The sequence below is a fragment of the Ambystoma mexicanum genome, chromosome 14 (assembly GCF_040938575.1).
Source record: "Ambystoma mexicanum isolate Mex_15411 chromosome 14, UKY_AmexF1_1, whole genome shotgun sequence".
Taxonomy (NCBI): domain Eukaryota; kingdom Metazoa; phylum Chordata; class Amphibia; order Caudata; family Ambystomatidae; genus Ambystoma; species Ambystoma mexicanum.
Genome location: NC_090940.1, coordinates 543,781,663 through 543,807,116, shown reverse-complemented (window position 1 = coordinate 543,807,116; position 25,454 = coordinate 543,781,663). Strand labels below are relative to the sequence as shown.

General features: G+C 47.1%; 1 pseudogene; it reads left to right on the top strand.

Moving 5' to 3' along the window:
• Positions 1-25,454, top strand: part of LOC138526944 (cholesterol 24-hydroxylase-like) — a 309,525-nt pseudogene that overhangs the window by 38,471 nt on the left and 245,600 nt on the right.

Below are 25,454 nucleotides of genomic sequence, written 5' to 3'. Positions count from 1 at the left end.
CAGGACATAAAAAAGCCTATGAAAGCTGTGCGAATAAAAGACAAAAACATGTTAGAAAGTATGAAACATGCTGTCTACAAATCCATGCAGGTAGCAAGGGGAGTGCAAGAACGAAACCATATACGTTATTGCAAACCGTTCCACTTTTTTTGTCTTGCAGATTTTTGCTTGGACACTGGTCATCAATATCAAAACACTTGGGGAAAGGCAAGATGATCCATTAACTCCTTCTAGACTGGTGAGTATTAAGAAGTCTATTTTCATGCACCTGAGGCTGTAAATTGTGCTCGCATATTCTTTGTGGCAAGCTTATAAGAATAACTTGTTGGGGAAAGACTTTGTAATTACAGATATTGTTAATAAACAGTGTTGGGATATTGTCCCCAAAGATATTCCTGTGCAAACCCCTAAAAAGGGGCAGCCCACATTTGTGATTTCCAGTTCATTACTTTCCATAAAGGCCATTATTCTGAGAATCCTTGTTAGAGATGGTGCATTTTAAAGTGCATTGGTCCAGTAGCATTGCTTGATCATTAAAGTATTACTGGCCTTAGAAAATGGATCTATAATGGCCATCAGATCAGCCCTTTGGGCATTGCCCTAATGCCCTGCTTGCGAGTCCCAGCCTGGCAATATACCAGTGGCTAGAAGGAATGTCAATTTTGTTGAGTTCTTCAAATGAAGCCACCAAGATCACATTTGCTTCAAATCATACAAGGTTGCTTATATTAAATGAACAACGGGTGTGTTCTATGAATTTGTTGTGGTGGTTGGGGGTGCTGAGCAGTGTGGAAATACATACCAAGTGCAGAAATATGCAGAAATGTACAGGTGGGGGCTTCCAATAATGCAGTATTTCAAAGACTATGTGGTGAACCAGAAAAAGGAGCCGGTCTAGGTCAAAATGTTTTATTTAAATAAAATAAAAACACCCTATTGCTATGAGGATAGATCCCTACCTAACGAACTAAACTAAGGGTGCTCATCAAATGCTCAAATTAATATAGTCCTCCATCCAAAATTGACTTGCTATCTGGCCCTACCATTTAAAAGAAATGTAACAAAAATAGACAGGAGCAATAGTCGCTACGCTCAGGCTGTTATGTATTTATTTATCCATTTATAAAGCGCACTAAACCCGGGGGCAACAAGGCACTGCTTTGTTTGGCCAAACTACTTGGGTCTCCTCCCCAAAGAAGGGTTTTTTAAATGGTCAACATTCACAATACAGTTCTCCAGCCTCTTTGCAGGTTTTTCATGGCAAGCCATAAGTCTTCACACACATTCAATACTTTCTGTTCTTTAAAGGTAAAAAAGGATTTTCTTAGTGCGATTCCACCATTTTTCGTCTTCTATTTGATAATGTCCTTGTAAGGGTTTGGGCAATGGAACCCTGCAGGTTCTCTCTGGTCCCAGTCTTTTCCCTAATTGGTTGTATCTCTATGGCTCCCTGAAGCCCTCTGACCCTCCGATATATGTAATGCACCGGGGCCTCGGTTGGGCATCTGCCCGTGTTGAGTGTTCCGGGTTTTCATGATTCTATAAGCCATTTGGCTTCTCCAGCCTAGGGTGTCAATGTCACTTAGTTCTGTAGGGCTTCTCAAAGCGCTCTTGCCCTCTGATATATTTAAGGCAGTGGGGCTTGGTTGGGCATCTGCCTGTGTCCAGCTTTTGGACTCCCTTAACCCTTTGTTCCTGAAACACTCATTGACACAGCCGCTCGCCCCTTTCCCCAGTGTTCTCTTCTCACAGCCTCTACTTCCCTTTTCCTGCTGGTCTCGGCAGTCGGCACACTTCTCATGCGGAGGTCAGTGTTTCCATCTCTGTGCGGTGGTCTGGTTTCAGAGTTGTTTAACGAGTACCAGACCCACCACAGCTCCGGCGTGGTTGCATCACTAGGTTAGACGGTCTGTCTATAGCCTCATTCTCATTCTTGGCTTTGCTTCATTGCCGCTCGGGAAGCCAGCCTTCTGGCATCTTGCTAGTGATCCACTCGCTATCCATTCTACTGCCAGCTCTGCAGTCTAGTGTGGCTGTGCCCCTCCAGGACGTTTTCCCGTCAGAGGCTAGCCTCTGCATAGGATTCTCTCTCCTACATTCAAGGTTCCTCCTCTTTTTATGTTTGTTACCAATAGCGAAAGAGGTGAGTCGTTCCTCTTTGACTGCTGGATTCAGAGGAATCCTGCATTACATGAAGCCAAAAAGAATTATGTAATGTGACCGCTATTTGAATCCAAAATAGAAGTAACATCAGTCATTTCTATTCCCGTATGTGCAGACAATGTATTCTTGATAGGGAGTACCTCTCCTCATAGAAATGGGAATCCTTGTCCCCTAGAGGGGAGTCACTCCCAGTGCGTTCCCACTTTCCCAGACCCCTAAGGAGGGTCTTTTTTAGCAGGCTCCCTAGCCCTGAAGAGCTTGGGAAGAAGGGACGAATAGTCCAGATTCGTCACAACTATCAGTAAGCTATTAATAATTTGAAATATAGACAATGAGATTGGTAAACCCAATAAGTCTGACCAGATGTGCCAAATCCCAAAACAAAGTTTATAAATGTTTGTCTACCCACCACACAGCTATTTTTTCTCACTAAATACCAAGCACATCATCTCACAGACTCCTAAAGAACACATGATGAAAATGCAGTGAGCCGTTACTCTGTTCCCTGAAGTTGCGACAAGAAAGCACCCAAACTCACACCACTGGAATCAGTGGTCGGCACAGTCTTGTTTTTCAGTTGATACTTTTTTTTACCCTGTAGCTGTCCTAAGTGTGTCATGCCGTGATGTCACGATTAGAATGCTCCCCGAATGCTTGGAATGTTTATATGTGTTCATTTGAAGGTCCGTGTTCCCAAATGCCAGCGCTCTTTTTAAATTTTTGAAAGTTGCAAAATTTTACAACCATAAGGTAATTCCAAAAGAAACATATTTATTCCAGTACAAAATTACTTATGGATTCTTAATAATGTGTTTGTGTGTTAGTAACTTGACAATAAAAAACCCATAAAAAGTTCACGCATAAAAAGTCATTATTATATTGCCATGATAGGCTCAACCCCAGCTCTATACAAATAAATACGCAAATGCTGACTCCATTGCCATGAGGTTCACCTATAAATGGTTTGTCTGGGCTGTAAACAACTCTTTATGTGTATATCTGTGTCTTCAGTTGTCTCCCGGACTCCTGGAGCCCCAGAAGACTACAGATGCCATGCACATGAGTGAACCAGCAGCCCCTGACAAGATGGCCGCCGCCAGCACACCTAATTTCGTATTTGCTGCACTGAAACCAGACGAGCCTGCTGATGGGCTCCTACATGCTGCACATGGATTGGCTCTTCCGAGCCATATGGCAGAGCCAACTGTCCTCGAAAGCTGTACTATAAGGCCACAAGAACTCTCTGCAGCTCTGCTGCATCTTCAGTTGCCTCCCTGACCCCTGCACCCACAGAAGACCACAGATGCCATGCATATGAGTGAACCAGCATCCCCTGATAAGATGGCCGCTGAAGGCACACCTAATTTTGTATTTGCTGCACTGAAACCAGATGAGCCTGCTCATTGGCTCCTACATGCTGCAAATGGATTGGCTCTTCTGAGCCGGCTGGTGGAGTGGGCCGTCCTCGAAGGCCGTCTTATAAGGCTACAAGACTCTCTGCCGCTCTGCTGCGTCTTCAGTTGCCTCGCGGACCCTTGGACACCGAGAAGACCACAGATGCCAATGCGTATGAGCGAACCAGCAGCCCCTGAAAAGATGGCTGCCGCCGGCACACCTAATTTCGTATTTGCTGCACTGAAACCAGATGAGCCCGTTGATTGGCTCCTACACACTGCAAATGGATTGGCTCTTCTGAGCCGGATGGCAGAACCGGCCATCCTCGAAGGCCATACGATAAGGCCACAAGAACTCCCTGCAGCTCTGCTGCGTCTTCAGTTGCCTCCATGACCCCCGCTCCCCCAGAAGACCACAGATGCCATGCATATGAGTGAACCAGCAGCCCCTGATAAGATGGCTGCTGCCGGCACACCTAATTTCTTATTTGCTGCACTAAAACCAGATTAGCCTGCTGATTGGGTCCTACATGCTGCAAATAGATTGGCTCTTCTGAGCCGGATGGCAGAGTCGGCCGTCCTTGAAGGCTGTACTATAAGGCCACAAGAACTCTCTGCAGCTCTCCGCTGCTCGCCGCAATTGCCAAGAAATGACCTGAATCACCAGAAAGGTAAGCCTGAGGTACTGTACTGTACTGCTGGTGCTTACTTTGTTATGCATAATGGTTTAGCGCATTAACTCTGCCCCCGCCATTCACCTACCCTTTGCCTGACACCTTTCTTCCTCAGTGGCGCTGAGTTCGTAATGCCCACAAACTGAAGCAAGTCAAGGCCCTAGCAAGACTACCCCTACTAAAATCAGTGTATGAAAATAACTCACCCGCAGTGAAAATTATCAGGGCGCCGATGCCGGCGGAATCCATACCAACATCGGAATGTGGCGTTAGTCCGAAGGTTCGTGAACATAGACCTCAGTCTCCCACCTACACCAATATGAATAAAACATGAACTCATTTCCGGGCTAATTGGAGAATGAGTGCGCTTGGGTAAGAATTAGTTGATGCAGAGAGTGATGTTCAGTGATAGCTGCACACCCATGCAAAGTTAGGATCCAGCCCCTGGATCCCTGAGTATATAACAAGTATGATTACTTTGCTGGTGTTGCGCTTATCAGAAAATAATCTCACTACTAATTCTAGTTAAATAGGTTGCCATTTAATGATTTCTTGTTGGCCAAGTTTCCCAGCACGCTGATCCGGCCGGCTTAAAACACTGCGCGGAGGACAACAAATGACAACAAATGACAAAGAAGCTAATATTTGTCATACAAGAAATATACCAGTGTTAGTGAACAATTCCCAATTGAACTGACTATGAATGCATCCTTACAAGGTGTAAGGCAATTGATATCAAGCAGAGATACCCACAGAGGAGAAACCCAGCGAGGAGTTCATGTAATTCAATGCCTTGATAACGACCCAAGGTTGAAACACGTGTCGCCAAATTGATGAACCATGTCATGCATCAGGGAAACATGGTCAACAAGAAATTATTAAATGTCCACCTGTTTAACTAGAATTAGCAGTGAGATTATTGTCAGATAAGTGCAACACTGGCAAAGTAATCATATTTGTTATACACCAATATGGAGACAACCGTTGTGGCTACCTTGTGTAGCAAGGTTTTAGCCGCCCACAACATACATTATATGAAGACCGTAATCCGAAAAGTCACTGTGTGCGCAATCAATGGAACCCATCCTGACAGGTTCCATCAACAAACTAAACAAAGGTAAACCTTAATCCCCAGAGCACACACTTCCCCATGCTCCCACATGTTCAGCTCCACTCGCACTACCTTACCTGATACCAACTCGCACAAGAAACGTAGGCACACCACCCCATTAACGACCACATTCAGGAACACTATAGTGGGTATAAGACCACTGAGAGTTAGCCTGCAGTACTGTCCTGCCCCCACCACTATGAGGAACCATCATCTCAGACCACTATGAGGAACCATCATCTCAGAGCTAGTACCCAACCCATTCTCCCACAAGCACAAAGTAGCACCAAGCACACACTGGGCAGCATGTACTCACAGGAAACTCAACTTAAGGATACGGCCCATAGGACACCCACCACACAACAACAAGAACACTTGCAATCATTGTCCAGCCCTATGAAATTCACTATCCAACCAACCCCTTAAAGAGCCTTGATAGTCTTTCCTTACCATTCAGCGCAAGGGCAATGCCTCCGAGCAGCATGATTCCTAGAAGGTGTAAGACGTCCTCCTTCTTGATTACATCAGACAGCAGCATTCCCCCTCCACTTAACCTAACCCTCTCCTCCTCTGTGGAGCCCTCGTTAATGCCAGATCCCTCCCAGCACATGCATTATACATTAATGACCTAATAACCACCAATAAATTAGACTTACTAGCAATCTGAGAAACCTGCCTCCATCAAGCCTTAGGCCCAGCACTGTCCCTAGCCCTCCCCAAGGGATTCACTATACTTAGGTGCAACTGAACTGAAGCCAGAGGTGGAGGCGTCGCCCACATTTATATAGAATGTTTACAAATCGGACCCATCAACAGCTCAATGGTAGCCATCTACGAAGTCCTGTTGGCTAAGCTCACGTCCTCCCCCATCGACTCTATTACACTTCACAGCATTTACAGGCAACCAGGCCCGCAAACCTTCGAGGAAGATATCACCCATCTGATCACTGACAACATCAAACCCTCCTCCAGACTGTTGGGGGATTTCAACATAGTCCTCCTCGAACCGATGGACATAACAGCAACCGCAGTAGTGCTTGCCCTCACAGACCTAGGCTTTATACACCGGGTCACAGATCCAACCCACATCAAAGGAAGATCCTTTAGCGGACCTGAACAGTCAGATCCCTATCACGTCGAATGTCCCTTGCCCCTGGTCGGACCCTCACATCCTATCCTTCACCGTACAGAAACAACAGCCATGGGATAACCCAATCCTACCTCCCACACTCACCCGCAGTTCCAGAAACAGTTCTAAAGATTCCATCTCCCCACTTCTCTCACCTCTGGACCTGGAACACCTTGGCTCATCTGACCCAACGATCTTAGCGGACCTTTACTCCAGCACCCTAACCAAAGCAGTTAACCTGGTAGCACTGCTCCTCCCTAAAAAGGCCAAACCAATGAGTCACATTAACTTGTGGTTTACCCCTGACCTCTCGGCCCTGCGTTCCAAAAGAGGACAGGCAAAAACCATCTTGAAGAAAGACCGCACACACCTCACCAAAACTACCTTCACCATTTTAGCTAAGGAATAAAATCAGCAGTCTAAAAGGACAGCCAAGGGTAATTCTAACTCATAGGAGTTTTTTAAAATCCTCAGAGAACTAGAGACCCCATCCCTGCCACCAAGCACCAACACCAAGGACGAGACTTGGTGTATTAGCATTCAGAATGCTATGCAAGCAAAAATAATCTCCCAGCAGCAGCAAACTAAAAAGAAACGTGCAGCAGTTAACCCCACCAATTTGCCTGACAACTCAATGATAACTCACTCCACCCCAGCCTTCAGCTTTAGAGAAGTATCTGAAGCAGAAACAGCAAATATTCTCAAAAATCTAAAAACCCTTCAGATGCGAAGGGGATAAGTGCCCAGCCATGATAATCAAACAGTGCGCTTAAACAGTAGTCCCCTTCATAACAAGATTCATCAATGCCTCCTTCTCATCCAACCTGGTCCCAGCCAGTCTAAAAGAATCTTGGGTACTCCCACTGCTAAGAAAAACCTTCCCTGGACCCACTTGCACCAATCAACTACAGACCTATCACCACAGTACCATTCCTTTTAAAGAGACTTGGCAGGGCAGCGTACATCCAAATAGTCCTATTTAGAAACTAATACATCCTAGAAAGGCATCAATCTGGCCATCGCCCTGGTCACGGCACGGAGTCAGCGCTCTTAGACTTAAAAATCCAACTTGATACATTTAAAGACAAGGGCAAACCTGCTCTCCTCCTCCTCTTGGGCCTTTCTGCCACATTTGACCTGTAGACCACATGCTTGGGCGCTTTACAAATGCAAATAAATAAATTAATACAATATTAATTGGAAATTCATATTTCTGCTCCATAGAAGTTCTACGAAATCAATGCTGCTCATAAAATGCCTAATCCATGTAAGCCAACTGTGTATTGGGACTATAATGTCTGTCTCATTAATTCTTCTAAAATCTGTGTTTCTTTTCTCTCATGAGTCAGTAGACAATATATTGGGGTAATCCCTGCGTGGGCCACGTACGGCTAGAATTGGCGTTCCGTGTGTTAGGCTTGGTTGTAAAATTCCACTCTCATAATACACTGTGGGCCTCATTATGAGAATCCCGCTAAAAACAGAGTCATTACCGGCATGGAGCTAATAGCGCGTCTGTGCACCCTTGACGCTGCTAATAGCGGCTGATTACGAGTGCACGAGCACGCGCAAACCCCCATGCCGGTAATGGCTGCACCGCCATGCCGCTAAAGGCCCTCCAACCCGCCGACAACACCATCACGGGACCCGCCGATACCGCCTCCGCAAGGAGCAACCCCTCAATAACGACCCGGTAATAACATCATACTAATACCGGGCTCGTAATACCGGACCCGGAAGTAACGTCATTGCGTCGGAACTGGAAATGTGCCGGCGGCCATCTTTAAAAACACAATCCATTGCAATCCTCTCAATCCAGCAGTTCTACAGAGTAGAGAGCAGGGCCATACCATCCAGCATGTCCAAGGATACCCGCAAGACTACACCCCACCTGCACAAGAAGCACTTCTCTGACGAGGAGCTCAACATGCTGGCTGATACTCCTGCAGCCCATTCAGATGAGGTATTCGCAAAGAACCTCAAAAGGGAAGTCCAACTAAGAAAAAAAGAAATATGGGAGGAGGTTGCGCGTAAGGTGACAGTGGTTAGCACCACCCACCGCACGGTCAAAGACTGTAAAAAGCGATGGGATGACCTACGTCTCAGGGTCCGTAACATCCTGGCATCTAATCGCAGGGAGTGCCCACTCACCAGTAAAATTGATGCACTGGGAAGAGGAAGAGACCTGTAGCACCACCATACATATGGAGCCATAGAGGGCTTTGGTGAAATGGAGACGGGTGCAGCAACATTGGGAGATGGAGGTGAGTGACCCCGCAAACCCCAGTAGGCCAAACCATGACATAGTACAACAGATGTGAAAGTGAGCCAAGCCAATGCATGGCCCATCATACACACATATACAGATCCATGCCCAGATGGAGTGCCAAACCCTGGAACAATGAAATGCATGCGGCTTGCCAATCCCATTACCAACAGACACCCAACACACAGGGACCATTTGCATGTCACACATCACACAAACCGCAATACAACGGTATGCCACCTGGTACACATCAGTGCCGAATGGAGAGTCCACGGCGTATGCCAATATGCCCCCCCTTGAAAGTACCCTGTGTGACACACCTATAAGAATGCAATGCATGAGAAATTAAATACTGTACAGCACCAACTCTTGCATAATAATAATAATAATAATAATAATAATAATTATTATTATTATTATTATTATTATTATTATTTTACATTGCATGTAACACCATCACTGATGCCCTGCATCTCTTGTTCCACCACTGGCACTGATGCAGAAGGTGATGGGCAGGACCCTGCCCCAAGGGCATCAACATCCAGGGCAAGACCAGAGGGCACTGGGCCTTTCACATCCGGGGCAGGACCGCGGGCCAGAGTGCAAACCAGGGCACCAGTACAGGCCAGGCCTGCTGAGGAAGAGATAACAGCAGCCGACGAGACTGCAAATACAGAGTTGGCAACAATTGCTGAAGGCGAAGCTGATGGCACGCAGTCCGTGCCACCAGTTCAGTGGGTGAGGCAGCAGCCACAGCCCCCCTCAGCGATGTGGATGTGCACGCGGAGGAACATGAGGACATTGACGGCACATCCATGTCGAAAGCCCCCCGTCCACCCCCACCACTCCACACAGGGCACACCGTCTAGCCCCATGCAGGAACCAGTGGTTCAACTGCAGAGTCAGCACCTGTCAAGCACCTCAGAGGCCAGCCCTGCAATTGTCCCCCCAGCCGCAGCACCCTCTACCTCCACAGCCCCCACTGACATGGAGGCATGCCTGTCGAGAGTAGAGGTCCGCCAGGACTCAATGATCGAACTGGCGCGACAGTATGTGGCCGAGGGTGAGCAAACATGCCGTGAAATACGGGAGGCGAATGCTGGAACCATCACGGCCATCAAATCGAGTGCCATACTCATTCGTGACAGTTTAGGGGCAGTCACACAGGTCCTTAGTAGGATGCTGGAACACATGCAGCAGCAACAACCTGCACCGGCTTGCAAAATCCATCCACCTCCACCCCATCAAGCCCTGTGCAGATGACGAGGCGCAGTGCAAGGCACACGGAAATGCTGCCGCCCAACACAAAAAGGGTCCAGAAATAGCCGGTCCAACCACATCGTGTGTGGGATGACAATGGGTGAGGGGGGAGGTGGTGTTGGTGGTGTTGAGGAGATTTTGGGGGTGTTTATTGGGGGTATGGGGTGTTTGGGGGGCATGGGGTGTTTGGGTGTTTTGGGGGGAGGGCATGTGAGTGGTGTAGGGAAGAAGCACTATATTGTTATTTTTCTTAATACACCCGTTGTGTTCAAAATCATTTAATGACTGGACATTGTTAATTTCGTGTGTGTTCATTCTATTCATGACTGCGCACAGTGCCCAACTCCCCCCACACCATGTGTCCATGTCCACACTGTCCCAGTGCTCAGTGTAGTACTGACACATAACCATCAACGTCCCCGTGGTTCAGAAGTAATCGTCAATCAGTGATTGGCATACAGCACGGGCATCTTGTGCATCACGAACTGCCAGGGGTGCTGCTTCTCCTCCATCATCATCCTCATCATCCTCACCCGGTGCATGCATGTCAATGTCAGTTGGCAGTGGTACGTTTCTCCAGATGCACATGTTGTGCAGCATGACACAGACCATGGTGATCTTTGCCACCTTCTCAGGCCCATAAAGGAGTGCTCCAGCAGACCAACGTAGGCAGCGGAACCGTGCCTTCAACAGGCCAAAGGTCTGCTCAATCACAACACGGGTACGGGAATGAACCCGATTGTACTACTCTTCGTGCCTGTTATGCGGGTTCCGTACAGGGGTAAGTAGCCACGGCTTCAGGGGATAGCCTCCATCACCTGAATGGGAGCACAAAGAGGTATGTGTGGGTCAATATCTAAGCTGACACCTTTAGGATTAACGGCCATGGCTGCAGCTATTTGGTGTTGACATGCACATGTCCCTGGATGTATGCACACGGGTTCATTTGATGCATTGTGTACTGCACAATGGTCGACTAGTGTGGATTGCGTTGTACAGATTATGCAGGGTGTTCACTTGCATGCTGATGCAGATGTACTGTGGATGCGGAACAATGTCTTGCCACCCATTATTGCAGTGTATGCTACTCTGTACCTAATCACACTAGCAGCATTGGCACAGTTGTAATCATGTTTAGTCATATATCGCTTGGCATACCCATTGTGGCCTGCTTGTGTGTCTGGCATGTTGTCATTGATGTGCGGCATTGGTCTTATGTATGGCATTGATGTGTCATGTTCAGGTTGGGATGTTCAGGACAACAGTGTTTAGCACTGAGTGCATTGTCCACTCACCGCCCAATCCCGCCCAGGTGGAGTATGCATCACCCCCCACATTCCCACCCAGTTGGAGTATGCATCCCCCCCAATCCCACCCAGGTGGAGTATGCATCCCCCCCCCACATTCCCACCCAGGTGGAGTATGCACCCCCCCCACGTCACAACCCCAATGCACTGCCATGGCCCAGTCAGGCAATTTACCGAGCAGCCAGGCACGGCGTCCAGCATGTCGCTCCATGTAGCAGGGTAGCGGGGAGTTACGCAGCACCATGGGATCATGTGTAGATCCGGGATATCGGGCGCAACAATGTGTGAGGATCTTGCTGGAGTCAGCTACCATCTGCACATTGATGGATTGTTATTGCTTGCGATTATGGTACACCGCCTCATTGGCATGAGGGGCCATGTTACGCTCATCTGGCTCCCACAGGGGCGTCGGTCGGACCCGGACTTCTGCGGCCTCCACCCACGTGATTCGTAGTGCAGCGATGACTGACTGGATCTGCCCTCCTAATCTTGTCTGCTTGGCCCGTAGAAATATTCTCCTACAAGTGGAGAGATGGATTTAGCCACTTGTGGATTCAAGTGATAGCACCCCCACTGTCCTCCCCACTAATCACCTCTGAAGCGCCCTCTCCGCAATCTCACCTTATATTCTTGAAGGATGAGCCCTCCATCCTGCGAAGCACGCAGGGGCGCTTTGATGACCAGTTACTTCACTGGCCTGAAGATATTGGAAGAGTTGTAGACGAATCCTGACTCCAAAAGGTCCTGGCGAAGAGCCGTAAGTATATCGTTCGTAAGAGTTCAAAATGTCTGGAATTCACTCCTGTCCAATTCCTCTTTTATCTTGCAGCTTTGACCCAATAAGAAGATTGACAGCTGAAAGCGCTCCGGTAAAAGTCTGTGTTACCCAACACTGTCCGGTAAATAATGCCAAGGGTTAAACTTGCTGCTTTCTCCTTATCTTACAGGTGCGGCATAAGAAGATGTGGCGTGCTGATGAATTATACCTCCGGCGGTAAAATCAGGTAAGCATATGGTGGCTAAAGAGATTGTCTCTGTCTGTTCTCTCTGCTCACCTTGTTGTTTCTTGTCCCCCTTAGGTGCCGGGATTCGGCGATGAAAAGATGGAGACAGCGCCGGATCGAAGAGATGCTGCGTGGAACGGTGAGTATGGCGCGGTGCTGCTGCTGGCAATGTGACACGTTTAAAACAAAGTCTTTCCTCTGGTTTGAAGATGCGATGAATCCGGAATGAGGTAAGAAATCAGGTAATACTTTTGTTCTAACCTTTGCTTCTTTCCTTCTTTCTAGGTGCTCCAGGTTCGAGGCGGGCGTGGCAGAAGGCTGGATGCTGCTGCTGGCACGGTGAGCGTTACGCTGCTGGATGCAGAATAACGCGAAGTGTGTGCTGCTCTTCGGGCGTGGTTTAAATAGCCTCCAAAGTAGTCCCAGGTAGGTATTCCATCCCGACCACAACCGAGTAACAAAATAGTCCCTAAGGTAAAGTAGTCCCTTCCAGGCCTCACATGGGCTTGGATCTTCTTGCAGCATGGTCTGCATCAGGTAAGTGTGCACCTATGAGCCTGGCGCCTATGGCGCCAGGACTGATGTCCCATATGAGCCTGGTGCCATAGGCGCCAGGACTGAACCCAGACAGCCCCTAGCAGGGGTTGCTGGGTTTTCTCAAGGCGACATGATGCCTGCTTCCGGGGCTGATGGACGTGGTCTGGGTGCCCGGGGGTATGCATCATGACAGCCCACCAATTCTACATGGGTGCAGTCGAGGGCACCAATGCAATTGGGCATGCCTGCCAGTGCATGGAAGCGTACTTCGGTGTCAGCGAGCTCCTGGCCAGTCTGTGGTAGGGAAAGGTGGATGCTTGCATGCTTCAGGAGGGCATCAAGCACTTGGGTCAGCATGCGAGACAAGAGTGGTTGTGATATGCCATGCATGTGCCCTACTGTGTGCTGGTAGGTGCCTGTGGCCAGGAAGAGGAGCACAGACACCACCTTTAGTAGAGGGGGGATGGCAGTGTGGATTTCTATCAGGCTGATGATGTTGTCATGTATCATGTCCACTATGGTGGTGATGGTGTCCCGGTCCAACCGGTACAGGGTGTGGATCTGCTCAGCGGTTAGATTGAATGGACTGGGTCTGATGCAAGGGATTGGTGGCTGCCTATGTGGTACCACTGGCAGCACTGGTGGAACTAGCTGGGCCTGTCTCACCCTCCTTCTCCTCCTGCGTATCCTCTGTGCTGCCTGTTGTTGTAGTTGTTGTTGTTGCTGTTGTTGTAGCAGTACAGGTATGTCCTCCAGCCCCATGACTGAAACAGCTAGTGGGATCATTTTGGTGTAGGAAGGGGTGTGGTGTGTGGGTGTACTCCTTTTGTACTGGGACAGGCTCCATTGACTCCACCTGTGGTGATTGTGTGCACCTGTGGCAGTTGCCTACACTGCAGGTTGCTATTTACGGGTGGTCCTCGATGCCTGTATTGCCGCCGTCGTGAAGGCCCTAATGATCACCTTCTGGATTCTGGTAAGTGCATGCCCACGTAACTTGTGATGTCCTCCTGTTAGCGACGTCCCGGTATTTCCTCCGCGAAGGGACGTGTGTACGCGTGCATTCTGGTAAGAAGGGGCACGGTATGGGCGGTGGCGGTATTGACGGGTTGTCGGCTCGTAATGTCCCAGACCCGTTAACGATGCCGGTAATGCCATTCCGCCTTCCTTTTTTCATTACCTCCATACGCATAATGAGGCCTGTTTACTTTGTCCCAGACCAGTGTGGGAGTCTCTGTGTGTATGTGTGGTGATTTGTGTTATGTTTCACTTGGAGGGAGAAGTGCTAGTATGAGTGCCTGAAAACCTTTTCTGATGATGGGTGGAGGGTGGTACCTCTGGGCTATCAGCAAATACTGTGATGATAGGTACTGTTCTCTTCTGGTGAATGGTGGTTATTGGGCCCTTAGGAAATGCTCTTGCCCATGTAGATCTTCAAGTGTGAAATTGATCAGCTGAGTTTTTAGTGGATTAGTTCCTGTTTGTCCATCCTGATATGTCAGGTACGGGCCCACGTAAAAATGTCCATTGTGTACATGCCAAGGGAACATCTGAATAGGCATGCTTTTGGGATGCATTGTGGTTTTGTTCTCATGTTGCTGTGCATGTGTGCTATGGTGGATTTAATTCATGTATATCATCTGGGACTTGATCAGATGCAAGTGTCCGCCGCTCTATAGTCCTGTGCATTTTTTTGGTGTGCGCCACTCCATGTTCTTGGCAGGTCTGTTCCACAGATGGGAGGTTGGTGTGTTTCCACCAGGGATGCGGACCCTGCTGGGGCACCATTAGCATTAACCAGGAGTGGTCTACTTATCTGCTTGTTAGGTAGTAGATGTGTATCGTTGAGTGGAAGTCTGTGGCTCTCATGAGTGGTTGTGTGCACTGCTTGCTTCTGTTGTACTCTTGTTTAGAAGGGATTTGCCATAGCATTTCCGTGCTGGACTGCCCATGTGGACGGGACAAAGACTGATATGCAAATGGATATTTCCCACCTGTGAAAGGTACAGTGAGCTAAAGTGTAGCTGTGGACTCTGGAGTGGGTACCTTCCCAAAGAACAGGTAAATGGGACGTGTTTGTTCTCACAGAGGGGCGTCTATGAGTAAATGTTAAATGAAACATTGCTCTGCTTATAAAGAGACCAAAATTGTGCACAGCGCACTCCTTGTATCCCAAAGGAGGATATGGAAGTCTCATTGCGGTGATGGCAAAATCGTAAATGTAAACAGATGAAAGCATTGTAAGAAAGTCAATGTAACAATCAGACTGTATTAAAGCCATGTGGTGTTTTAGTCACCAAGAAAGTGCAGGAAATATGGTTCTATGCCTTGAGTCTAGCCATTAAAATATGAAAATGCTGATTCTCAAAACAGTATTTCTTGGCCTAATACCAGATCAAGGATGCAGGTTGATTGTCTTTCTTCTGATTTTTCCAACCAATAACAAAGCCTATAACCTTTCCTCCACAGCCATAGTTCTCATACAGGACCTTAAGACCTCAACTCATACCCACTTAACGCTTTTGGCACTTAACGGCAGAAGTTGAGAAGCCAAACTCATTCCTTTACCAACATGCTAGTATGAAGCTCCTACTATGTTATGGGTATTGTAAGGATGTGGAAGGAGGAGGCTGACACACAGGAGGCATGATTTTAGGCAAAGGCTTTTATTCGGTCAAGAAATTAAGAAAGAAACATGTCTTTCCCTTGCTCTAAGAGGGGATTCCCTGCCTCAATTAAATTCTAAAGGAAATGTCAGAATGTCCGAAAATAAAGTGTCCACCGTCCAGTGCCAAAATCCTATTTCCATCTGTTACACTTGAAAACAAACTAAAGTAGTTTACTGTCCTCTGTGTCCAGATATAAAAGGGTCAATGTCTCCCTTCCCCTGGCCTTTCTCATGCTTTGCTTCGCTGTTCAACAAAACAGCGGGAATGTCTCCCTTCGCCCGGCCTTTCTCAGGCTTTACTTGGCTTTCACAGTTCCACAAAGTAGGGAGAATGCTCAGTTGAGCAGACCTGATATACTCGCCTGCAAGGTGCTGACTTGAATCCCAGACCCCTTCAACAGACTTTCCCATGCTCTTTACCTGAGCGGTTTCAGTGGCTCAGTGGGCAGGCCTGGTATACTCCCCTGCCAGGCACTGCCCTGGGTAACAGACCGCTTTTGACTTTGTTTCTCTTATTTGGGTTCCTGACCCCTTCGATTTGGCTTCTCTTGTGTGGGTCAATATGGTTTCTCTTTATCGGGTCAGAGGACCCCTTAAATATGGTTTCCCTTTGTTTGGTCCCAGACCCGTTTGACACGGCTTCTCGTTCCCGGGTCGCAGACCCCTTTATATTGGCTTTCGGCTCAAGGGTCCCAGACCCCTTTATATTGGCTTCTCTCACCCCCTCGAGGTTCCTGGGCTGCCCCTGTACCTTCTGTATGGGCTCTCGTTTCCTCATCTCAACCTCAGACTTCTCCATGTCTTCCGACAGTTCTTCAGACTTGGTTCCTGTTTGCATACTGCCCTATGTGGCTTCCCAGCAATTCTTGGTTGCGGGCTGCACATATCCCGCTGGACCATCTTCGGTGACGTTCTTCCATGCTGGGAGCCTCAGCCTCTTTCGACTTCTGTTCTTCGGTCTCCTCTGGAGCAGGTAGGAACACTGTAACTTCTTCAGCCATGGCCTGGTCAGTAGCTGCAGGTTCAACTTCGCTTGAGGTGCCTCTAGGAAGGGACTGACTGCCTCTGGGTAGGTACTGACTCCCATGTAAGTCCTTCCTTCTTCTGACTTATTCTGAATCGATTGCAACAACTTGAATGTCTATTCCAATTCTCTTGAGGATTCTTCCTCATTCCACACATCCTCCTCGTCTCACTATTTCGAGATGACCGTTCACTGGAGTGAAGCCTACTCTTCTTTGTCTCAGTACTACAGGTACTATTGGTCTGGCATAAGTACATATGGGAGTGGGTATGGGTAGAGGGAGATAAGGAAGAAGGTGTGAAGGAGGTGGATACATGGGGAAAATACAGCGTCTGCCCCTGATGTCATCCCTGTGTCCTAGAGGGAGAATCCCACCTCATGAAATCCTCCTGCTGAGTACTACCCAAAAGAGGACTATCGGGTAGCAGCCTCACCTCCCTGGCCTCATGGAAAGGGTCTCCCCAGGGTAGAAAGGACGACATCACAGGATTTGTCACAGTACATAGTTTAGACACAATGGGCCTCATTACGACCCCGGCGCTAAACCATGGTGCTATTAGCACCATGGTCCATGCCGGGGTCCGCCATGGTGAATGGCAGAATTACCTCCCCATTCCAAGGTTGGCGGGGCGGTAATTCCCCATTCACCATGGGCCCTTCCCCATTTCCATTTTTGCCCCATAGGGCTCAATGGGAATGGGGAAGGCGCTAAGTACGGTGCCGCAAATTGCGTCACCGTACTTAGCACCAAGGTCCCTTTGCGGCACTCTACTTTAACGGCTGGTAAAATCAGCCATTAAGGTCGGGTCCCGCAAAGGGATCTCGTAATCAGGCGTTAAGGGTTTAACGGCGCCGACACCTTTTACGGTGCCGTTAAACCCTTAACGCCAGGGTCGTAATGAGGCCCTATGACTCTTAGCTTCAGGTCCTGCTGGCTGACTCCTTGTTTACGATGCAAGGTTTCTGATGTTGGTATGGAGGTTATACTTGCCCCAGGGACAGCATCAAAGAATTTCTCTTATCATTCATGGAAACAATCTTCAGTCTAGCAGAAACGCAGACAAGGAGGAGAGCTTTTCAACTTGGCAGAGAGGCATCAAAATACCCCGTTGTTAGTGAGTCACAGCTTGGAATTGTACAAGGAAATCCTCTCTCATTACTGGTGGGTGGGGATTTGGTGCCCTAAGTCAACAGACAAGGTATTTTGCTGACTGGACATCCCTCTGCCGTCCCATTCCTAGTAGGTGGTTGTCACTGTACCACACCCCATGCCACAATTCTGTATTTCTAAAATGGCGAGTGTCTTCTGTGAACGGACTTCTTTTGTTCTCACAGATTAAGTTCTTCAATGTGCTATCTCAGTAGGAAATTGGAATTTCAATAACCTCCAAAAGGAGATTTATTTCCATTGTGTGGCAGGCAAAGTGAGCTTTTCTCATAGCAGAATTTTGAGCATTTTAACTTTTAGACTTGGTGTTAGGAAATCATAATATAATTACTGAATTCATGTTTCTACACTGAAGGAGACCAGCAGCGGGCGCAGGAACATGGCCACCTAGGGGTTGAGCTCCCCTGGCAATAGTGGATGATTGGAGTGCCCCTCATGAACCCACCCACTTAGGCATGTATACGCCTCATACATAAGTCGGAGTCTGGGAAACATCCAGATTGCCCTGCTAGACACGGAGATGACAATCTCATGGTGCCAAGCACCTGTTGCCACGGTGCAATGGGAGAGATACACGGCAAGCGCCCCAGGTAGGAGGTGGTCTGAGGGTGGATGATTGGAGCACAAGGTACCCTGTGAGAGAGTCAGGCGGATGAGTAGAAGCCCAGATGGGATTTTGCTGCCGTTGCGTCGAAAGCTGTGTGGGGCTTGGAGGCAGATAGCACTGTGCAAGTCTGAAGGCACAGTGAATACCCTGCATTTTATTGGTGCTTCAGCCAAGTGGAGGGTGCAGGGAGTCCCTGCATGGCTCAACGTGTGGTGGCATTCCCCTCGGTACCACGTGTGGTACGGAGGGGAAGTATGAGTATTCTGGGAGTAGAGTAAGGGCAGGAAACAGACGGATGCCGCACCAAGACATTGCAGGGTGTCGAGCTCCTTGAAATCCTACAACCACTTTGAGAGGTATATAGAGGGCCGTGTTGTTCCATTGCTGGGTTGAGGCAGTGTGAAGTGGCCGGGAGACCGGACAGCAACAAGGCAGCTGGATGGGCGCGGGCCAAGAGATATAAGCACAGGCCTGATAGTGGTGGGAACAGGCGCCAGCCAGCATGAACTTGGGAGCAGCAACCATAAATGTTTTCAACCAGTCTCCCTATTGAAACAAGTCTTTATATGAGTTAGGCATGGCTTCTAAAGAAGATGTCTTGAACATTCTTCAAGAAATAAAAGCAGTGAAAACTGAGGAGGATTTTCAGAACAGTCCGTTTGAGAGCTTTTTTCAGAACAAAGAGACCACAGAAGAATATTCCCACTCAAAGTTTAAACCTAAATCATCCTTTACTCCCTGAGGTTCCCTCGGAAATGATTACTTTCGAAAGTATGATCTTGAGGAAACTCCCTTCCATTTTCCAGGAACAAGGGGATCATGGCAAGTTGGACAATATGAGAAATTATGAGTATCAAGCATTCAAGTATGTGACTAGTAATAACAGCATAGTAATAAAACCCGCAGATTAAAGGCGAGAGGCATCATGATAATGGATAATCAACTGTATACAAATATGGTCTCTTTTCCAGTGGATAATGAAGAGCATTATATGAAGATCCAGGTTGACCCTACTGACAGGTTTATGTTGGAATTACAGGAATTATGCACAAAGGGGTTGGAGGACAGTTTCCTCTCACAGAATGAGGCCATGTTTCTAACCCCACAGGAGTGCTAGGTCCCGGTTATATATGCACTCCCAGAAGATCCACAAAAACACTAGTAACCCGCAACATAGTCCCATAGTATCTCTGTGTAACTCTATTGTTGAGCCCAGTGGGCAATTCGTAGACACTTTTTTGCAGCATTTAGTATTACAGAGACAGGTGTATTTGATGGACATGACTGCAGCAATCAATGGTCTAGAGGGTATACAATATAATTCTGAGATCAACATATTGGTGACACTCAATATTGCTGCTTTGTATACAAATTTACCCCAAGCAGCAGCAATATCCGTCATTCGGAATAGATTGGATGCCAGGCCTGCTCCACATGGTGTCCCTACATCCTTCGTTATTGTTAGATCATTCGGAATCCTCAAGGCCTAAGAATGGCAATGCTTATCCCCTTGTTCTCTCCCCGCCTTGAAGTGCTTTGAAGTACTTCACTTTTGTACAAGCTCTTTACAAATATACAATTACAATTACCTGTTAACAAATAACTCGATGTAACAACTTTTTTTCATTTGGTCCTTGTCTTTATCTTCAAAAAAAGGCATTCCGAGGGGGGCATCATTTGCCCCTAGTTTGGCAGATACATTTATGTGTGAGTTTGAGGAGGCCCATATCTACAATAATAACCCTTATTCGCCCAACTTAACACGCTGGCAAGGTTTTATTGATGATGTGCTCTTCATCTGGAAGGGTGATGTGGAGTCACTACACGAATATGTGAAAAGGCTTAACCAGTGTTATCTGGATTTGTCGTTCACAAACAATTCTGATAGGCACTCTTTACCCTTTCCTGATTTATTGATAGGACATAGAGACAGTGTGGTATACACCAGTCTCTATGGAAAACCCACAGATCAAAACACTTTATTATCATATACCAGTCAACATCCGAAGGCCTTGAAAGACAGTTTGTCCTAATGGGCAATTTCTTCGGCTGAAGCGCAATTGCACCTTTTCGGCAGATTTTGAGCATCAGGCACAGAGTCTAGCTGATAGATTAGTCCAACACGGCTTGGAATTTACAGAGAGCAGGTGTAGGGAGCACTCACCCCTGCGGTAACTGCAGTGCATGTGCACTTACTTCAAAGATCAATGAGTTTGTTCATGGTACTTTGCAGTGGAATTTGAGAAAATTCACAAATTGCAATACTAGTAACGTAGTTTGTGTAACTATATGTCATTGTGAGTTGCTTTATGTGGGCATGACCACAAGAAAAGTATCCGTCAGGATAAACCAACATCGCTGCAGAATACGCAACGGTATTATGACAGCAGCATTGGTCCAGAATTTTCAGAAAAACATCACGACTTTAGATGGTTTGTTATAGACCAACTCAAACCAGACCGTAATAACTACTCTGACATCACGGTTGTCCACCCTGGAGCAGACCTGGATTTACCACCTTTGATCCCTTGAGTGCTGTTTAAATGATGACCTACAACGGTTAGCTGTATTGGCTCAATAGTTGTTCCCCCTTCAAATTTCTTAGGTAAACCATGGGCATTGGCGAACCAAGGGCATCTGAGAATTCACGGGTGAACGATATCGGCAATTGGTTGGTTTCTCATGGCCATAAGAACTACAAACACTGAGTCTTTTGAAAAAAACATGTTTTGATCTGTTCTGTGGCCAATGTCAATGGGACACAGGCAGGTTATCCTGGTGTGATTGCACCAGTTTTGTTCTTCGCAGGTGGCCACCGGATTCAGCGTTTGACTAGACACCCAAGATGGACCTGTAGGGAAATGACTGATACTGGATAGAGAGTCTCCAGCCAATGTGGAGGTTTTCCAGTATGATAAAAACATGCAGGTACATAGTGACCTGAGTTTGACTTGCTTGCGTCATGCCATTCCATAGAAGGGAGTTAAACCTTCATGAATCATGCTGTTGTAACAAACATCTCGGTAAACTGAGGTGCTGTCAATCACCCAACATGGAAATTATGGCAACGCTGGAAACGCTGGTAACATTTCATTCCCCTTTGTGTCAGCCGCAGTCTAGTCCTCTACCAACATGGCCGGCAGTATACTAAGGGGGCGGATACTTCCTTCTTTGGTTGTATCCGTTTATCGGTGTGTTCGCCTAACGTTGCTGTGTGCTTTCGTGCTGATTCCCTTTTGTTTACCCTTTTTTGTGTGGTTACTTTCCCTGATAGGCTTTCTACAGTTCTGCTTCATTTCTTTCTTAGGGTTTGGTTTTCCTTGTTCTATCGTAGCTGTGTTCCTGCATTACTTTTTACCCTTTACAAATGGGTGCACTGCGGTAAGCTTTGTGGGCTATTGGATCTTCTCTTTCTTCCGCGGCTAGCGCCTCTCCGGGGCCACGCTCAATACTATTCCTAGACTACTCCAACTTCGTTCGGAAGTGGTTTCTTTTCTTACCTTTAGTTTTGCGTGTTCTACGCATCCTTTTCACCATCTGGTCTATTTATATTAGTTCAGCCTTACCTTTCATTTTGCATTTTCTACGCATACTTCGTTTCCAAACTGGTCTGTTTACTTCTGTTCCATCTTACCTTCTGTTGAGCGTGTCCTACGCAGTCTTCTTTTTTCCGTCTGTGTCATCTTACTTCCACCTTGCTTTAGTATTCTGTAGAGATTACTTCTTTATTACATAGTTCTGTACATAGTTCTGTATTTTCCCAAATTCCTTGGAACGCTCTGGAGGCTATTCACTCCATTCTTGGACCCGGAAGAAGTCTCCTAATTGTTACAGTTTACTTATACCTCAAGACTTTGTTGTTGGCGATTCCTACCTTGTGCATCAACGGAAAGTCATTAACAGATAAAGGAACCGGACATAAAAAACATTCCACCCAGGGTTTTTTCAGTCCCCGGATTCATGGTTTATATCTGATCACTGTGGCCTCCGAGGGAGCTTGCCCGTATCTTCACCAAAAGAAGGAAAGGACCCCTAAAGAGCTCAAGAAATCCAGAAGAAAGAGGGATTCAGAAAGCCAATACAGCCCAGTGGAAGAATCAGGTGAGGAGGAAGGTCGGGAGTGATCTACAAGTCGTTACAGTATACAACGCCAAACAAATCCCATGGCCTCTTTGGAACAGTTTCAAGAGATGTACAATGCCCTTCAAGGGCTGAGCACTGAGGTACAAAACCTTTGAGCTGAAAATGTGACTTTAAGACAGCAGGTAGCAGCTCGAGATGAACCAAAAGGAGATCTCCCATCGACCCCTCTTTCCTTTGGCAAGTTCGATGGCAATCCCAAACACTTAAAGGAATTTCTCGATGCCTGCTCGGTGTACTTCTCCTTCCGGACAAAGACCTTTGAGTCAGGCAGAGCCAAGGTGGGGTTTCTTATCTCCAATTTGTTGGGTAACGCATTGGCATGGGCAACCCCTCTGGTAACAGACTCTGACCCTACTGTCAATGACTATGATCAATTTGTGCAAAGAATCAAGAGACAGTTTGAAAGGTCAGAAGTCCAGTTTTCCTCCTACGAAGCTATGTTGGACATTCGCCAAGGGAATCAAGATGTGCAATCCTATGTCACCCATTTCCAAAGGATCTATGCCTATTCAGGGTGGCCAGATCCTTCCCAACAAACCTTTGTCCGTAGAGGATTACATGAAGAGATCAAAGACGAATTGGCAAGGATAGCAAGACCCAACACCTTTCAGGAACTGGTCAATTTGGCCTTACTGATTGAGTTTCGACTCACGGAGGTCGGGAGTATCCTCTCCACCCAGGACCAATTGCCCTTCCAAGGAGAAGATAACATTAGAGGAACCTATGCAGATAGGAGCGTCTCGAACACCACTGACCCAGGAAGAAAGGAAGAGACGCAGAGAAATGGGATTATGCTTGTATTGCAGCTCTTCCAAACATTTATTACGCAGTTGTCCTGATGTAACACCAAGGCATCAGGGAAACGCTCTACCCCGTTCCTAAGCAGGGATGCCAGCGGGGTAAGCAGCAAGAGTCCCTGCAACAGTACTCAATCCATGAGTAATGAAGGCTGTCAGCTGATGGTATTTCAGATCTCCTTTCTCTCTCCTCCCGACACTCCTCTGATGGTACTGGCCATGTTGGACAGCGGGACAGCTGGTAATTTCATTGACATTACATGGGCTGAAGAGAATCATTTACTTCTACAACCTAAGAGAAGAGCAATACCAGTTGAAGGTGTAGACGGCAAACCTTTATCCTCGGGACCCATATGCATGTAAACAGGTCCTATCCAAGTAACCATGGGAAGTCATAGGGAGACATTAACCTTCGATGTTATCCGGGCTGCCCATTTCCCGGTGATTCTAGGCATCCCTTGGTTAAGATTACACAATCCGCAGATCGATTGGACTGCAAATCGGTTAAGATTTGCATCAGAGTATTGTAGTCAACATTGTCAAAAAGTCTCAAGAGCAGAGCCATTGCAGGGGAATCTAGTCGCAGTAGAACCCTCAACTATCTCAGCAATTCCCATGATCTACCAACCCTATTCGGAGGTGTTTGAGTACAAGATCCCTAAACTACTACCCCCACACAGACCGGAAGATTGCTGCACTGATTTGAAATCGGAGGCGCCTGTACCTTTTGGTAGAATGTATCCTTTGTCATTACCAGAAAAGGAAGCCCTGAGAGAGTCTTTGGACGCCAATCTGCAGAATGGACTCATACAAGAATCTAAGTCTTCAGGGGGGCGTCTCTCTTCTTCATCTTCAAAAAAGGCATGTCAGAATTGCGACCTTGTATAGATTACAGGGGCCTCAAGCAAATCTCAATTCAAGATCGTTATCCGATACCTCTTATCAGAGATATCCTGGAGGCGGTTCAAGACTCACAAGTATTTACTAAGCTTGACCTCAGAGGAGCATATCACTTGCTCAGAATAAGAAGAGGAGATAAATGGAAGACTGCTTTTCGAACACCACTGGGTCTGTTTGAATACACAGTTATGCCTTTCGGTTTGGTCAATGCTCCTGCAGTCTTTCAAAGATTTATTGACAAATTGTTTTCTGTCTTGTTAAACCAGTCAGTGGTCGTCTATTTGGGCGATATTTTGATCTTTTCATCTAATTTAACAGAACACCGACTACATGTGGAAAAGGTGCTTAAGCGTCTTCAGAAAAATCAACTTAGTGCCAAACCAGAGAAGTGTGTGTTTGAGGCATCTGAAGTATCCTATTTGGGTTTCATATTATCTTCGGAAGGAATCAAGATGGATCCTGAAAAGGTTAAGGCTACAGTGGATTGGGCTGCACCCAACACCGTTAAGGAGATCCAAAGATTCCTGCGACTCGCCAATTATAATAGGCAGTTCATTCCCAATTTTTCCAAGGTGGTGCTACCAATTACCTCTTTACTAAAAAAAGGAGTATCCTTTTCATAGAGTACTGAAGCTCAGCAGGCATTTCAGTACCTCAAGACATTGTTCACTACAGCACCCATCTTAATACAACCTGATCAATCCTTCCATTCATTTTGGAAGCGGATGCCTCTGGGGGAGCAATAGGAGCAGTTCTTTTGCAAAAGACCCAAGACGACCTGGAGCATCCTGTGGCCTTCTTCTCGAGGACTTTAACCTCTAGTGAGAGGAATTACTCAGTATTAGAAAATGAATTATTGGCTATTCGACAGGCCTGTGCAGAATGGAGGCATTTGCTTCAAGGAGCTACTCACCAGTTTGTGGGACATACAGACTATCAAAATTTGAAGGTTCTGAGCCAGATGGAATGTACCAATTCCAGACATGCCCACTGGGCTTTTTTTCCATTTTGATTTTGTAATCACTTACATTCCAGGATCCCAAAATACTGTAGCAGATGCATTGTTCCGCAGTAAGGGTGATGTCACAGGCTCTTATCAAGGCAGAGAGAAGATACTGCCAGAAGGTTCGGTTTTGGCCAATATTCTTCCTTTTTTAGAAGAGGTCCGAGATGATTCCCAGCATCTTTCTGATGCAGACCTGCTTCGGCTCCAATTGACAGTAAGAGAGGGTCTTCTCTACAAAGGGCAAGCATTGTATTTACCTAATGAGGTGCTTCAAAGAAAGGCGCTAGTGATGTGTC